Source organism: Hyperolius riggenbachi, chromosome 1 (assembly GCF_040937935.1).
Source record: "Hyperolius riggenbachi isolate aHypRig1 chromosome 1, aHypRig1.pri, whole genome shotgun sequence".
Taxonomy (NCBI): Eukaryota; Metazoa; Chordata; class Amphibia; order Anura; family Hyperoliidae; genus Hyperolius; species Hyperolius riggenbachi.
Window position 1 is genome coordinate 63369796 of NC_090646.1, and position 17422 is coordinate 63387217.

Sequence of the window (17422 nt, forward strand, 5' to 3'; positions counted from 1 at the left end):
CTGGAGCTCAGCTAAAGCCGTAAATTATTTATGCTCCCTTTATTTAGAGTTGACAAAACAGTGTCTGCGCTTGTTTCTGTGCAGTTAGCAATAATTTGATTCAGTGTTAAAGTCTTTAATATCTCCCTCTTTTTCCTCCTGGAGACTCTTATCTGCTGTTCAAACACATATCCGTGAAATTCTCAGCTGCAGGAAGCTATCAGGCATACATTCTCATCAAACAAAACCCTGGCTGAGCGCAGGAGATTGTGTTCATATCAAGCCGGCTAAGCACGAGGCATCCAGGACCAGAAGAGACAGAACCAGACTCTCTCGTAGGGAGACAACAGCCTTTAATGAAGTTTTTTCCTTTTTTTTTTCCTTTGCTGAGGGAAACGATCAGATTAAGAAGAACGTTATATGTAGCCAAACAAAAAAATGTGTTCCTTAGAACAGATGTGTTAATTAAGCAGATAAGAAGTGTTGCTGAATTACACATCATAACCATACTGATGGAGTCAGCACTTCAGTAACATCAGAGGGCACCCAGAAAGTTCTCTACAGAAAGTCTTAAGCAGATAAAGAGGGTAGTTAGGTGTACCGGCATGGACCAGTGCCCTCGCGTTGCTTTTTTCACCAACCCTACTACACAGGGCCGAAATTAACATTAGGCACACTAGGCACCAGCCTAGAGGCACCAGTGTGTTTAGAGGTGCCTTTTTACTATCCTGGAAATACGCTGATGACCCTGCCCCTGGAGCACAGAGAGCTGGAAGGGCAGTCCCAACCAACCTGCCCATCTAGTTCTATATGCTCTGGTGACATCAGCACTTCTCCAGAATGGTGAACATGGGCATGCTGGGCAGGGGAAAGGAGTAAGAGGAAACGGCTGGGCCAGCCAGGGAACAAGGGTAGCTAGTATACTTGGTGCGTGGTTTTGCAGGCATTGAGATTTGGGGTTTTAGCAGAGATTAGGGCACCAGAACTTCTGTGCCTATAGGCTGCCAAGATGTAAATCTGGACCTGCAACTACAGGAAGAGCTTGAATCACAATTTTGCCTATGAAGAGGAGGCATGAACAAATATCATCAGTGCCTGCTTTCAGAGGGAAGAAGAAAGTGATTAGGTAAGGTCACCCAAGTAAGATTAACAAAAGCAGGTCAGGAGGATCCATGCATATGCCACTAACCAGGTGGGGAAGAAGACATCATGCAACATGCAGGAAATGACAGGTACTTGAGTGAACGGTGAGCAGAGAGGAGGACGCACAACGGACAACGCACAATGGACAATGGCATGGGCTACATGGCAAAGGAGAGGTGAGAGAAACACTGCTTCTGTTGTACCTATACTCTGCATTATAGATGGGACTGAGGCGAACGTTCAGCCGACAGTAGCACATGAGGACGCGCTGTCGGCGGACTGATAAGGCTGTTTCTGAACAATCCGCTACTGTCAGCTGAAAGTCCGCCCAGCGGGAGGGTCTGACAGACCCGTCGTTGGCGGCCATAGTGCATGTGTACGCACCTTTATTAAGGTGTAGACATAAGTTTTCACAGAGAGAGTTATCTTATCTCTTCATTCCTTAAGTTACCTCACTGTAGTTATTTTTACATGCAGTCAATTAACAGCCTGTCTTTAACTTCAGAATTCTGGAGTTATTTTAAGGATTGAAGAGTTAACTTTAGAGATCTCACCTTAACTTAAAGACAGAATGTGACCACCCTTTTTCTGCTTACAGAGAGCGACATCTCAGCCTGAGTGGGGACAGGCCTAATTTCCCCTCAAGCGCTATCAGTGGTTGCCTGCATTCGGCAACCCATGTTTGTGAGTATATTTTTATACAATTTATAATACACAATTATCAATCAACAATAATACACTATTGGGGCTCTCGATTTTCTTTTTCTTTTTTCAATCATTAAAGACAGAAGAGTTAACTTTAGGTTTGCCTGAGGTAAAATGTTTTCTGAATACTACATGCCTTATCACCATGGTGATAACTCTAGAAACTTTATTAAAAACAGGAGATAAGCTTAGTAAATTGAGGCCAATATGAACAGTTCAGTTCCCTCCGTGCATGTCTTCCACCAATAAACAAGATCGAGGTTTACCAGCTCAAAGCAACCCATGCTATAAGGATGTATAGAGAGCAGTTCAATATTCTCCAATAAGCAGATCAGGAACAGTGGGAGGTACTAATGATGTAGTGCTGGAGCCACGTCCAAAGTCTATCATCTCACCATATTAGCATCATGGCATTAGTAACTCGTCAGTATAATAATCCACAGTGGGGAAGAGGTCTAAGGTGCCACCCATCTCGGCAACTTAGACCTCTTCCCCGCTGTGGGTTATTGTACAGACGACACGCTCAGGAGTGCCTCTAGCCATTTTATCACTACAGCCGAGGAAACCTGAGCCCCCCCCCCCCCCCCCCCCAGCAGTTCACCAAAAAAATAATCATAAAGCGGCAGCGTTTAACCGGAAAATAATCGTAATGCGGCATCATTTCACCAGAAATTGAACGTATTGCGGAAACATTTTACCATAAAATAATCGTATTGCAGCAGCGTTTCACCAGAAAATAATCGTAATATGACAATGTTTCACCAGAAAATAATTGTAATGTGGCAGCGTTTTACCAGAAATTGCACTTACTGTGGCAGCGTTTCACCACAAAAATACATGTAAATGTGGCAGCGTTTCCCCAGAAAATACACACTGCGGGCAGCGTTTCACCAGAAAATACACGTAATGTGAGCAGTGTTTCACCAGAAAATACACATAGGCAGGGCTACGCTTTCATGAGGCACAAAGGCAGAAAGAAGGAGGCACAAAGGGGGACAGAAAGAGGCACAGGGGGACTGAAGAAGGCACACAGGGGGACATGAGGAGGGACGAGGGTCAGAAGGAGGCATAAAGGGGTACAGAAGAAGGCACAATGGGGGACAAAAGAAGGCACTATGGGGGGCAGAATGAGACACAAAGGAGGACAGAAGGAGGCATAGGAGGACAGAAGGAGGTATACAGAGGGGCAGCGGGAGGTACAGGGGGACAGAAGAAGGCATGAGGGCTAGAAGTAGGCACAAAAGAGGACAGAGGAAGGTACAGGGGGACTGAAGAGGGGGAACGAAGAAGGCACACAGGGGGACAGAAGGAGGCATAAAGTGGGGCAGAAGGAGGCACAATGGGGGGCAGATTGAAGGTACAAAGGGGGACAAAAGGAGACACAGGAGGAAAGAAGGAGGCACAGGGGGACTAAGGGAGGCACACAGGGGGACAAAAGGAGGCACAGAGAGGGCAGAAGGAGGCACAATGGGGGACAGAAAAAAAGCAAAAATGGGGGCAGAAGGAGGCACAGGGAGACAGTAGGAGACACAAAGGGGAACAGAAGGAGGCAAAAAGGGGGACAGAAGGAGGCACAAAAGGGGGACAGAAGAAGAGGCAGGGGGATGTAAGGAGGCACAGGGAGACCGAAGGAGGCAGAGGGGGACAGACAGAGCCACAGAGAGACAGAAGAAGGGCAAGAAAGGAGGCACGGGGTGACAGAGTAAGGTGCAGGGGACAGAAGAGGTGCAGGGGACAGAAGAGGTGCATGGAGACAGAAGGAGGCACATGAGGACAAAAGGAGGCAGAGTGGGACTGAAGGAGGAACGGGGGCAGAGGTAGCACAAGGGGACAAAGAAAAGCACAAGGGTACATTAGGAGGCACAGGGGGAAAGAAGGAAGCACAAAGGGGCACAGAAGGGGGCAGAGGTGGCACAGTGGGACTGAAGGAGCACATAGAGACAGAAGTAGGCACAAAGGGAGACAGGAGGCATAAAGGGAGACAGAAGGACAAACAGGGGGTCAGACATGGCACAAGGGACTGAAGGAGGCACAAGGAGACAGAAGGAGGCACAAAAGGGACAGAAGGAAACACAAAGGGGGAAAAAAGGATGCACAAGACACAGAAAGACACAGTGGCAGCTGCCTGCAACTTGCACTAAGCAGATGCAGCAGAAGCAAGGAATAGAGTGCCCATGGGGCGGGGCTTAGTCAAGAAACGGGGTTTCATTCAGGGGCGGCACTTAATCCAGCAACATGGAACCCCTAGGACCAATGGCACTCCAGGCAATGGCCTGTACTGCCTATGCCTAAAGGCGCCCCTGGACATGCTCAACTTTGATTCCAGGGCACCTATCTCTTGGGCCTGTATGTCAGTGTTTTTAGTTCAATTCAGGAAGAGTTTTTTTTATTCTATTGATGTTTTTAAGGCTACACAAATAAAAGCAGTCTACACTGACATACTGCTTTCTTGTTTTTTACATGCTAATACTGTGAGACGATAGCCTATGGACATGGCTCCAGCACTACATCATTAGGACCTTCTGGACTTCCTGACTGGCGGATTGGAGAATATTGCAGTGCTCTCTATACAACCTTGTATAACGTGGGTTGGTTTGGGCTGGTAAGCCTCGATCTTGTTTTAATCCATGCTGGAAGGGACAGAACTGTACATATCATCTGATTATGTTTCTACTGTTTGGCTTTCTGAGACCTGCCCTGATATTTGATTAGTAATAACTTTTAACAGCTAGCTAAAATTTACTCAACACTTTGTTTTTTCTGCCTATATAATTTTATTGCGTAACACGGTAAACAAATTATTTTGCTACAATTCTGAAGAAACTCAATATATGGACGGGCACGGGGATACTCTAATTATCTGTCTACATTTATTTGGAAAAGTTATCCAGGATTCAGGTCCAGGTAAGAAACTTTTAAAACCTGAGGTATAACAGAAAAGTTATAATTTTCAATCTTATATGTTTTCATCATTATCCTAATCCAAGTGTGTTCTGTAAGGTTCAGAAACGAGAGGACCTCCGCACATTGTTACGACAGAATTTAAACAGGTTCTCGAAATCATTCAGTATAAACAGTATCCAACAGTCTCCTGGAACATCATCACTATATTGATCCTCATATCTGGCGGTTCGATGCTTGATGCTTGATGTGGCTTGTGTAGTAATGGATGCTGGCGTTGTCTTTTGCTCTAAATCCAATAGAGCAGAGGAAGATCAAGTTAACATTCCCATACGTTCCCAAAATAATAAAATTGAACTTGATTTCTGCTGTTCAGATGTGTAGTCATTTTGTTGTGGGAATTGCATTCTGTCACTGGGATGCCAGGCTCATCCTAGTGTTAAGACATTTATAGATGAAAATGCAGCTCGGGTAATGAGTTTGTACCGCACACAACTCCATTAAGCCGCTGCCAGATCTCGCTCATTTTTTATGTTAAAATAAAGATAGAAAAAAGAGCACATTGAGAAAAAGAAAGATGATTGCAAGCCCAGTGCTAGTGCTGGCTGAGCTCAGCTCTTACTGGAAGTGCACCTGTTATGAAGTCTTGCAAAATCTCTTAACAAAACCTAAGCTCCTGGGGAATCTAGTGAACTGAGTCGCATCTGGCTTTGTAAACACTACATGGCCAGAAGTCTGAGTCCTCTACTGATCAGGGAAATTGTGAGATTTTGCTTTATCGCTGTCGTCATCAGCTGTAATGTTCAGGGCCTGCGCTTCCATGGGGGCAAACTGAGCAATTGCCCAAACTTCAAAGCCAGCTGAATAGCTGAATGGGCCTCTTAGGTCTCACAGGTCTCCACACCCCGCACCCCCGCCCTTCCTTGTAAGCTAATGGTGGTTTTCCCAGCAGTGTTCAAACGCTTAATTAAGGAGTGGAAAATTATGGGTTCTATTGAAACCAAATCATGGTCAGGTCAGGTAGACCAATTATAATTTCATCCACAATTGCAAGAACAATTGTTTGGGATGCAAGGAAAACCCCATAAATAACTTCAGGTGAAATACAGGATTCTCTGACAAAATGTGGTGGGGCAGTAGATGCACAATAAGGAGGCACTTGAAGAAAGATGGGCTGCATGGTCGAATTGCCAGAAGAAAGCCATTACTACACAAAAGACACAAATTATCCTGTTTAAAATATGCCAAACAGCACAGCGACAAGTTTCAAACCTTCTGGCACAAAGACATTTGGAGTGATGAGACAATTAACTTTTTGGCCACAACCATAGACACTACATTTGGAGAGAAGTCAACAAGGCCTATGATGAAAGGTACACCATTCCTACTGTGAAACATGGTGGTGGATTGCTGATGTTTTGGGGCTGTGTGATCTACGAAGGCACAGGAAATCTGTTCAGAATTGAAGGCAATATGAATGCAGTAAGTTATCAAAAATACTGGAGGAAAATTTGCACTCATCAGCCAGAAAGCTGAGCATGGGATGTACTTGGACATTCCAACACGACGATGATCAAAAACACAATGCCAAGTCAACCTGTCATTGGCAAAATAAAGTGAAGGTTCTGAAGCAGCCATCTCAGTTTCCTGACCTCAACATCACAAAGTCACTCTGGGAAGACCTCAAAAGTTGAAGTTTATGCAAGGCAGCCCAAGATTTCATGGGAACTGGAGGCTTTTTAACAAAGGAAAGGGCAGCTTTACCATCTGAGAAAAAGAAGAGCCTCATCTACAACTACCACAAAAGAATTCAAGCAATTTATGGTATTAAGAACTGGGGTAAGTAAACGTCTCATTAGGGTCCTTTGGGTAGTTTGAGAAATTGGGGTGCAGCCTGCCACAATGCAGCATTGACCAGATTTGTCATTATAGCTAAATTGGTCAGACATTGATGTAGCAAATCAAGTAATGTATGGGCACTTTAAGTATGGGCAGTGAGTTGCAAATAATTCAGAGTTTTATGAAAATGTTTTACTCATTTTATGCAATTACATTCAGCATGAAAATTGACCAATGGAATTAAGCCATTTAGGAATCTGATTGGTCCATTTTCAGGCTGCATACATTTGTATAAAGCTAGCATAAAGTCTGCATCATTTTTGAATTATTACCATTCCTTAAAGGAAACCAGAGACCCCCCCCCCCCCCAAAAAAAAAAGTTTTATACATACCTGTGGCTTCCTCCAACCCCATGCGCACAGATCGCTCCCATGCCGCTGACCTACGCTGCCTGCAGCTCCGGTATCAGGTCCCGCTAGTTCTGCGCAAGAGAAGGGTGCCCTGTCTGCTGAAGAGATGCGTAGAGAGCGCACTTCCTCTTGCGCAGACTGGCCATGATTGGCAGAATTGACAGGACCTGATACCGGAGCTGCATGCAGCGGAGGATGGCGGTGTGGGAGCGATCCGTGCGCATGGAGCTGGAGGAATCCCCAGTTAGTTATAAAACCTTTTTTTTATTTCGGCTCTGGTACACTTTAACCATGCTAAATGATCAGCTAGACAGCATATGAAAGTAGCAGCTTCCATTTTCAACCCACTTTAATTTTCCTTTGAGGTCCACTCACTACTGGTCATTATCCCAATGGCCCAACATTCTTTTACGTACTAAACTTAAATCAAGTCATTACATCTCATTACAGCATTAGGACCGCCATTTGTCTATCCCGCCTATAATAACTATAATGACAATCGCAACATTTACAAAAAAAAAAAGAAAGGAAAATACTTGGTTTAAAAATAGGATGGCTGAACGAGATGACATTTATGGTTCACATCCCCGTCAATGCTTGGTGGCCCTCACAAGGTCTAGATTTACACCTGCCATACCTGATGTACCATCATAATTGTATTTTTAGGTATTATTATGTACTTTAAAAGCCTTCTTCCTTGAGCGCTCCTTCCCCTCTCTTCAGTAATGGACTGCGGCGCTCTAGCCATGAGCCGCGACGTGACACCTTCTGCTCAGTGTGACATTTTTCTGACTCTGTTTTTCTATCCTATTCGCCGGTAAATAAATTACCCATGTTTGACTGAGCGCTCTTTTGTCCCGTAAAAACCTCAATTTTGCAGCGGGTCACCAGAGTGAAAGTGACCCCAAATCGAAAGGTGCCATCAGCCGTATGCGGCTTTAAATAACAACTTCAAAAGCTCGGCAGTTTTTAATAACTGTTTTAAGTTTACAGCCAGTAGATGTTATGAAAAACTTTTTTTCTTTTTTTTTTTTCTCTTTTAGCCAAGTTGATTTTATTGCTGACAACAGATTTTTGTAGATCAGCGATGCAATGCCTGGGAATTTTCGTCTGCAAAATACTCTAAAAAAAACAATAAACAAACCCCACGAATATCTTTCCAAAAATGTGTAAATGGAAAGGTTCACACTACTGTTACTGTCTGCAAGACTGTGCATAGCACCAGGGCCGGCCTTAGGTTTCACAGCGCCCTGAGCGAAACCTGATTTTTGTGGCCCCTCTTCATCCTCTTCCCATGTGTGTACACACACAGACACACACACACACACACACACACACACACACACACAACACACAGACACACATACACACACACACACACACACACACACACACAAACACACAGACGCACAGACACACACACACACACAGACGCACAGACACACACACACACACAGACGCACAGACACACACACACACACACACACACATACACACAAACACACAGACGCACAGACACACACACACAGACACACACACACACACACAAACACACAGACGCACAGACACACACACACGCACACACACACAGACGCACAGACACACACACACACACACACACATACACACAAACACACAGACGCACAGACACACACACACACAGACACACACACAAACACACAGACACACACACACACACATACACACACAAACACACACACAAACACACACACAGACACACACACACACACACACACACACACACAAACACACACACACACACACAGAGAGAGACACACACACACAACACAGACATACACACACACACACAAACACACACACAGACACACACACACACACACACACACAGACACACACACACACACACACCACACACACAGAGAGACAAACACACACAAACACACACACAGACACACACACACACACAGACACACACACACACACACACAGACAGACAGACACACAGACACACACACAGAGACACACACACACACACACACATACACACACACACATACACACACACACACACACAGAGACACACACACACACACACACACATACACATACACACACACACACAGACACACAGACACACACACACACACAGACGCACACACACACACACCACACACACAGAGACACACACACACACACACACACACACACAAACACACACACCACACACACACACTTCCCCTTTTCTCCTGAGATATCTCCTAGGATGGTGGTTACCAACCTTTTTGATGTTGTGACACATCACGCCAAATACTCAGATCTCTGTGACACGTCACATATGTATAATAGAAGAAATACTATTAATAACCATGAATGATGGAAATAGTGCGTTATCCTGAATATACTTGAAAATGAAGGCTAGAACCTTTTAGGTACAGTATATTAATAAAAACAATCGGTGGGACAGTTAGCCGCCCCCCCCCCCCATTTAGAATGATAGCACAGCACCAACAATTTGCACCACGCGTTATAGCCGCAGTGCCCCCCCTCCCCCAAAAAATGCCCTCAGACTCAGTGTAGGTAGGTAGGTAGCCAGGTATAGGTGCCCCCAGTATAGGATCTCATGTGTAGGTGCCCTCAATATAGGTTGCCATCCCCCCTATAGGTAGCCAGGCGTAGGTACCTCCAGTATAGGTAGCAGGTGTTGGTGCCCTCAGTAAAGGTAGCCAGCTATATGTGCCCCCACTCTTTAGTGTATATATATATATTACAGGCAGATCCTATTAAAGGCAGATCCCCCCCTTAGTGTATATTATAGGCTACTAGTCTTGTAGGCAGATCCCCCTTTTAGTGTATATAGATTGGCAGATTAGTGTATATATAAGCTTAGGCTACTACTAGTTCCCCTTTTAGTTAGGAAGCAGTCAGATTCCCCCCTATAACCCCCCCCCCCCCGTATATAGCATAGAAGAATAGTAGGATCTGATAGATATTAATAAGCATATACCTTGTCCTTATACCATAGTGTAGGTAGGTTAGGGATGGGATCATTGGGAGCCTTACTTTTGCTGCTGATCACTAATGGGGAGCACAAGAGGAGAAGATAGCCAGGTGGTCTCTCTCACAGAGGAGAGGACAGACAGTCACACAGCAGGGCAGGGAAGGGTGGCACACACGTGCTGCGCGCTTCAGCGCTCCTGGCTCCATCAATGATCCTATCACGGGGCCGGGTGCCGGGCGGAGTCTCGCACTGACTCCAAGAGGCAGCACCGCAGCAGTTGCTGGTCTTCGCCCCCATCACCCCCAGCGCCAACACCAGGGGGTGGAGCCAGAGTGAAACGTAATCGACCAAGCCGGAGCCCGCAGCCACCGCAGCACAAAATAAAAATATGCGTCAGGAGCGCGGCGCCCCCTGGAAGCCGGCGGCAAGGCGCCATGAGTGATCGCTCCGGTCAGGTCAAAGGCCGGCCCTGATTAGCACCATTGCTGTATGTTTCAGAATGAGGTGTGGGATGATCCCAACAATTCCCAATACAACACAAGAGATGGGAGCCATCCAACTTCTCTGCTTCATAATGTAATTTTTAGAATCAGAGGCAGCAGTATAGTATAAAATGTATTAAAAACAGTTTAAAAAAGGGGGAGGGAGTTAGTAGTGGACTTACCTTCCCACAGAAGATTTGACTGATTCAAATCAATTAAGAACAATGGTTTATTTCTTACTCCAAAAACTGCTGCAATGCGTTTTGCAGGTCAACAGCCCGCTTCTTAAGGCAAATCCACAAGGAGCAACTTTAAAGAGTAACCGTAACCAAGAATTGAACTTCATCCCAATCAGTAGATGATGCCCCCTTTTCTCAAACAGATCATCAGAGGGCTCTGTATGGCTGATATTGTGTTGAAACCCCTCCCACAGATGTCAGGACCATGGCTCTGATATCACACTGTGGGAGCCTTGTTGCATTGTGGGAAATAACAGCTGTTTACAGCTGTTTTTAACTGTCAAAAAAGCAAGCAGCGTCTCCTTCCACTGACATCACCTGCTAGCAGTAAAAATGTCACTATGTGATAACTATCTGAATGTACAGTATATCAGGGAGAGGAAAGATTTTACAATAGGCAAACACTGACTAAATCATTTATACATAATTATTGTAAAAATGAGGTACTTTTTTATTACATTATTTTCACTGGAGTTCCTCTTTAAATCCTTCAGGACAAGTAACAGTGGCGTAGCTGAGGAGCTTGGGGCCCTAGTGCAAGCTTTACATGGGGCCCTAAGCACTCTATTGATATGAAGTCCCAAAACCTACCGAGGACAATTTCAGTGTCAGAGAGGTGTAATCAAGGTTAGAGAAGAGTTAGTTAAAGCGGACCCAAACCAAACATTTTTTTAATTAAAAATATTTAGTTGCACCACTCTGACACATACAAAGATAAATAAACACTCCTTTAAACCTATGATCATTTCAGTGCATGCTTTTCACCCTTCTCTTTTCATAGCTAGGGTTATACTGGGGGCAGCCATTAGCAATTCCTCCATTGCTGGACACCATCTACTCCACCAGTTTGCCGGAAAAATCCCGGCAATTTGAAAGGAAGGGAGGGGTTCTTCCAATAAATGTAAAATATTTTATATTTGTCATCATGCAGCTGAAAAAAGGCTGCTATTTATTATTATAAGTTAGAAAATAGATTGTATTTCTGAAATCTTGTATTTTTAGTTTGGGTCCACTTTAAGGATTACTACTATTCAATGCACATAGAGGTGTTTATTACTAGCATAGCACCAATTAAAAGTTAATAAAATGGTTGAGGGAGGGCCCCTGGTGGGCCCCTCTGGTCCAGGGACCCTGGTGCAGTCGCAACCTCTGCAATCCTTATTGCTTATTGCTATGCCACTGATGAAACGCTTTACTAGTCCTGATGAATTTAAAGTTTCTACCCCATTTTTAAACTGTTTTTGAACATGTTATAACATGCTGGCGCCTCTGTTTCTACAAATTACGAATTATCCACCCTGATGGAAGGGTTTTTACCCAACTTTTCTACATCTATGGATGTAGATGTAGAAAAGGCTTCTTAGCCTGAGTGGGGACAATATCATTTCCCTATCTGCCTCTGCAGTGGTTGCTTTATAGGTAACTCATCTTTGTGAGTAGTTTCTCATATTTATACACAATTTAGGAACTCCAGTGAAAATAATGTAATACAAAAGTGCTTCATTTTCACAATAATTATGTATAAATGATTTAGTCATCAGTGTTTGGCCATTGTAAAATCTTTCCTCTACCTGATTAACAGTGGGATGCGAAAGTTTGGGCAAAGTTGTTATTCGTCATGATTTTCCTGTATAAATCGTTGGTTGTTACAATAAAAAATGTCAGTTAAATACAGTATATCATATATAGGGGACACCACACAGTGATATTTCAGAAGTGAAATGAAGTTTATTGGATTTACAGAAAGTGTGCAATAATTGTTTAAACAAAATTAGGCAGGTGCATACATTTGGGCACCACAAAAAAGAAATGAAATCAATATTTAGTAGATCCTCCTTTTGCAGAAATTACAGCCTCTAAATGCTACCTGTAGGTTCCAATGAGAGTCTGGATTCTGGTTGAAGGTATTTTGGACCATTCCACTTTACAAAACATCTCTAGTTCATTCAGGTTTGATGGCTTCCGAGCATGGACAGCTCTCTTTAACTCACACCACAGATTTTCAATTATATTCAGGTCTGGGGATGGAGATGGCCATTCCAGAACGTCATAGTTGTTCCTCTGCATGAATGCCTTAGTGGATTGTGAGCACTTTTTAGGGTCGTTGTCTTGTTGAAAGATTTAGCCCCAGCGCAGCTTGAGCTTTGTCACTGATTCCTGGACAATGGTCTCCAGAATCTGCTGATACTGTGTGGAATACATGTGTCGCTTAACTTTGACAAGATTCCCATTCCCTGCACTAGCCACACTGCCCCACAGCATTATGGAACCACCATCATATTTTACAGTAGGTAGCAAGTGTTTTTCTTGGAATGCTGTGTTGTTTTTCCTCCATGCAAAATGCCCCTTAAATGCCCAAATAACTCAATTTTAGTTTCATCAGTCCACAGCACCTTATTCCAAAATGAAGCTGGCTTGTCCAAATCAGGCATGAGCTTCCGAATTCCGCGGAAGCTAAAATACCGAAATTCCGCCGGAATTGGGGTTTCCGCATTGTTCCGCGGAATCCGGAAACGTCAAACAGGAATGCGGAATAATGCGGAATTCCGGCAAAATCGGAATCGGAATGAATGGACCAATCAGGAGATGCGGAATGAGTTGACCAATCATGACAACAAGCTCATGGACGCGAAATTCCGCCTGGGAGCCACCCCCAAAACAGTGCGCATATAAAAAAAACAGCATTTCCGTAATAAAAGGCTGAAATTTACGAAAGTACACTTTTCAATCATGTTTCCATAATATACAACAACTTTATTGACAATAGGCAACATAGACACAATCATTCGAAAATTACGGAAGTCCGGATAAAAATTACGTAAAATACATGCGGAATACCGCGAAATACCGCGGAATACCACGGAATACCGCCGGAATGTGCCGGTATGCAGAATTTCGGTATGATGGTATGCGGAATTGTCCCGGAGACGGAAATGGGCTCTTCCGACCATGCCTGGTCCAAATGTGCTTTAGCATACCTCATGCGGCTCTGTTTGTGCTGTGGGCAGAGAAAAGTCTTACTCTGGTTAACGTTAAAGAGAATCTGTACTTTAATATTCTTACACTAAAAAGCATACCATTCTATTCCTTATTTTCTCCTGTGCCCCTCTGTGCTGTTTCTGCCACTCTCTGCTGCAATCCTGGCTTGTAATTAACAGTTTTAGGCAGTGTTTACAAACAAACTAACCAGCTTGTGATAGGCTCACATAAACAGAGTGTGTGAGTCATACAGAGTGTGCAGGGGGCCTGCAGAGGGTGTGTATCGCTTCTATCCAATCACAAGCAGCCCTGCACATTCCACACATTCAAGCGTTAGCCCGACAGACACGACAGAGGAAAGGAGATAAGATTTATTACAGAGACAGTGCAATTAGGAAAGACTGCAGTAAGCCACAGCACATTAGAACAGGCATAGGAACTTATAGGATAGAAGAACTAAGGCTGAAAAACTTGTTACAGAGTCTCTTTAAGTACTAGCAGTGTCTGCCCCCTTAAGGACCAGAGACTGCTGGTACCAGAAAGCGTGGAATACCGACAAATCGCCACACATACTGCCACAACCGCCGTCCACGCCACACGCTGGGAACCACAGGCCACTGTGAGCCGCTGTCCATCAATGTAAGCCAATTGGAGTTTCTTACATTGATAGACAAGGTCAGGAGCCAATGAAATCAGCTCCTGACCCGCTCACAGGGCTCTGGCATCATAGAGAGGGCAGGGCGAGTGAGCTGCAGCAGGGAGACAGCGCCAAGACCGGCAGGAGCGACGAGAGTGTCGAGAATGCGTGACGTCGGTGAGCTGAAATCCACGCCCTGCCAGCCAGATCAGCATCAAAACAGGGCGTATATTTCCCAATTAGCGTCGTCTTTAAATGGTTAAGACTCTCATGTGGTCAGCAGCCAATGTGGATAATTCTCTGCACTCAAAGCCAGATCTCCCACCAGGCAACCTAGGCAGGTGCTTGGGGCCTAGTGGGGTCAAGGGGCCCACCTGCCACCTTCTCTGACCTCTCTTACTAAAAAGTCCACAACAGGGCCTCAAATATATTACCTTGCCTAGGTCCCCATTACATTTTAATCCATCTGTCCGCACCGCTGGCCGGGGCTATGTGTCTTGTTTTAGCCAATCTTAGCAATAGTAAGACCTCTTCATACAGCTGCACATTTTATAATTCACTCTCGTATCATTCCCCCAGCGTAATATAAAACCAAGCAAAAACCAGTGGAAGGAAAGTAAAGAAAAAGAAAGAAAAGAAAAATCCCCTCTCTGCCATTTTATTATACTCCTTATAACTGAGCTCAGCATTTTAACGTGGTATCAAAAAAAAGAAAATAAGAGGGAAGATAACATGGAGCTTCTTCAGATACTATAAATCTCAGTGATTGTCACCCGTGTTCTCTGCCGAGATAACAAGGTCAGGATTGAGCCTTAATTTCTTTTGCCATCATTCCTGCTGTCAGCCGTGGTTTGCCGTGGACAGTAACTCAAGGGAACCACGTGTGAGCTGCACTGATAACAGGATGGAAGACCAGGACACAAAGACATACAGCGAAATCACATTCCTCCACATTTATTTCTTATGTCTGTTCGGCTATGTATCATGTGTGCTTTACGTGTGTTTAATTTGCCTGCATGCTACCACACGTGTAATCACTTGTGTACTGCAGGAGAGGTTGCAGACAAGTAGGAACTATTGACCATATTTTCTGGTATTGTCCCTTAATAAAACCACTTTGGAAATCTATAGATGATTTAACCAGTAAATTGTCAATGAGACAGTGGCATACCTACCATTATGCTGGGTACACACTATGAGATTTTATGGTCGATTTACTGTCAGATCGATTATTTCCAACATGTCCGATTTGCTTTCTGATGGATTTCCGTTAACTTTAATAGGAAATCGATCAGAAAATTCTCGGAAATCCATCGGAAAGCAAATCGGACATGTTCGAAATAATCGATCTGACAGTAAATCGACCATAAAATCTCATCGTGTGTACCTACCATAAGGCTGCAGGTGCTCACAGCACCGGGTGTAGCCATGGCTAGGGGTGCCGCTGTGTTGCTCAGTCACTGTGTTCTTCCACCTGGGACCTTCTTTCATAGTTGGGCAACATTCAGGAAAATAGCAGCAGGCAGTGCATGGGACTGTACTACTTCCTGCACTAGATGTAGCAACCCTCCCACTTCCTGTCCTGTGGGCAATGTGTCTCCTCGCTCTCTACACAAAGCCTGCAGTGAGTGAGTGTGCAGAGCAGCAGGGTGAGTAGAGAGAATGATTGCTGTGCTGCAGCTGGGACATTAGCAGGGAGAGGTGGCAGGGTGTGTTTAGTGCGTCAGAAGTTGCCTGTCATTATTAGCCATGTGCACTGGCTGCTGTAATACCAGAGTGCCCTAGACTATTGATTGTTTATCCTGATTAGAGTAATTAACCAATAATGCAGGGCAGTCTGCTGTTGCAGAAGCCAGTGGCACTGACATCTTCTGCAGCACAGAGTTTCATAGCGATTAGCTCCGTCCACTCCCTGATGACTCCTTTTCCCCCAAAATCCCAAAATTTGCAGCAACACGCTCGGCGCCTCAACCCTCCCAGCAAAAAAATTGGTTGTTTTTGAGGGGTTTCTGTAAATAATCAGCACCGGGTGTCAAATTCCCTAGGTACGCCACTGCAATGAGAATTAGTACTATCCCATCCCAAACAGCCCTTCTCCATATTCATATCATAGACTTCCCTGCACAAGAAAGATTTATAGTAAATCTTCTTCTGCCTGCAACCAAAAACTTAATAACAGAGAATTGGAAAACTACATATATACCTACTGAACAAGAAATCATAAAAAAAAAATGATTTCGTATTAGTTGTAGAAAAACTATCGTCAATGTGTTCTGATAATACAATCTCCTTTCTAGATAAAGCAAAACAATGGTCTTCCATATATCAGAGTACCAAACTCTTCTGAAATAAACTCTCACATTTATAATGATAAAAAAAAATGATAAGATTGCTTATTTATCTTTCTGTAAGCTTTAAGAAGCAGCTATAGTCACCTAATTATATAAGACATCCATGTTTAACTACCCAGGTAACAGTTCCTTTCTTGTTCTTATTTCTTTAGTTTGTTCATTTATAACAGTTTATATTGGGTAACAATATTACTACTCTGTCTTATAAAAGTACAAGAACTATCACAAGTAGTATATCTAAACTATAAAGAATCCAATCTATTATTCATAGGACGCGACTTTTGGGCCTTAGCAGGAGGAGCAGTTGAGAAAGTTGCAGGGAAAAATGGGCACAATTGTTATTTATCAATATATGTGGGCGCAAGTGTTATTAATCAATATACAGTATGTGGGCATAATTGTTATTTATCGTAATATACAAAGCCGTTACGCTATTTAGCGGGCGGCTGCAGTTAAATTTAAATTTATCGTATTATCGGTAGCAGGGATAGGGGGGTGTTAAGGTTAGGCACCACCAAGAGGTTCTTAGGGTTAGGCACCTCCAGGGGGGTCTTAGGGTTAGGCACCACCAGGGTGGTTTTAAGGGTAGGCACCACCAGTAGGGATGCTCGCTGGATTGCACAGAATTGTTAATTCCGTGATTCCGGCCGGAATTAGGTAAATTCCGATTCCGGCCGTCGGAACGGAATTGCTAAACCTCTCAAACCGAATTTCGCGGAAATTTTTCCGAAAAAACACAAAAATCTCTCTCCTCCTCCTCCTCCATCATCCAGTAGG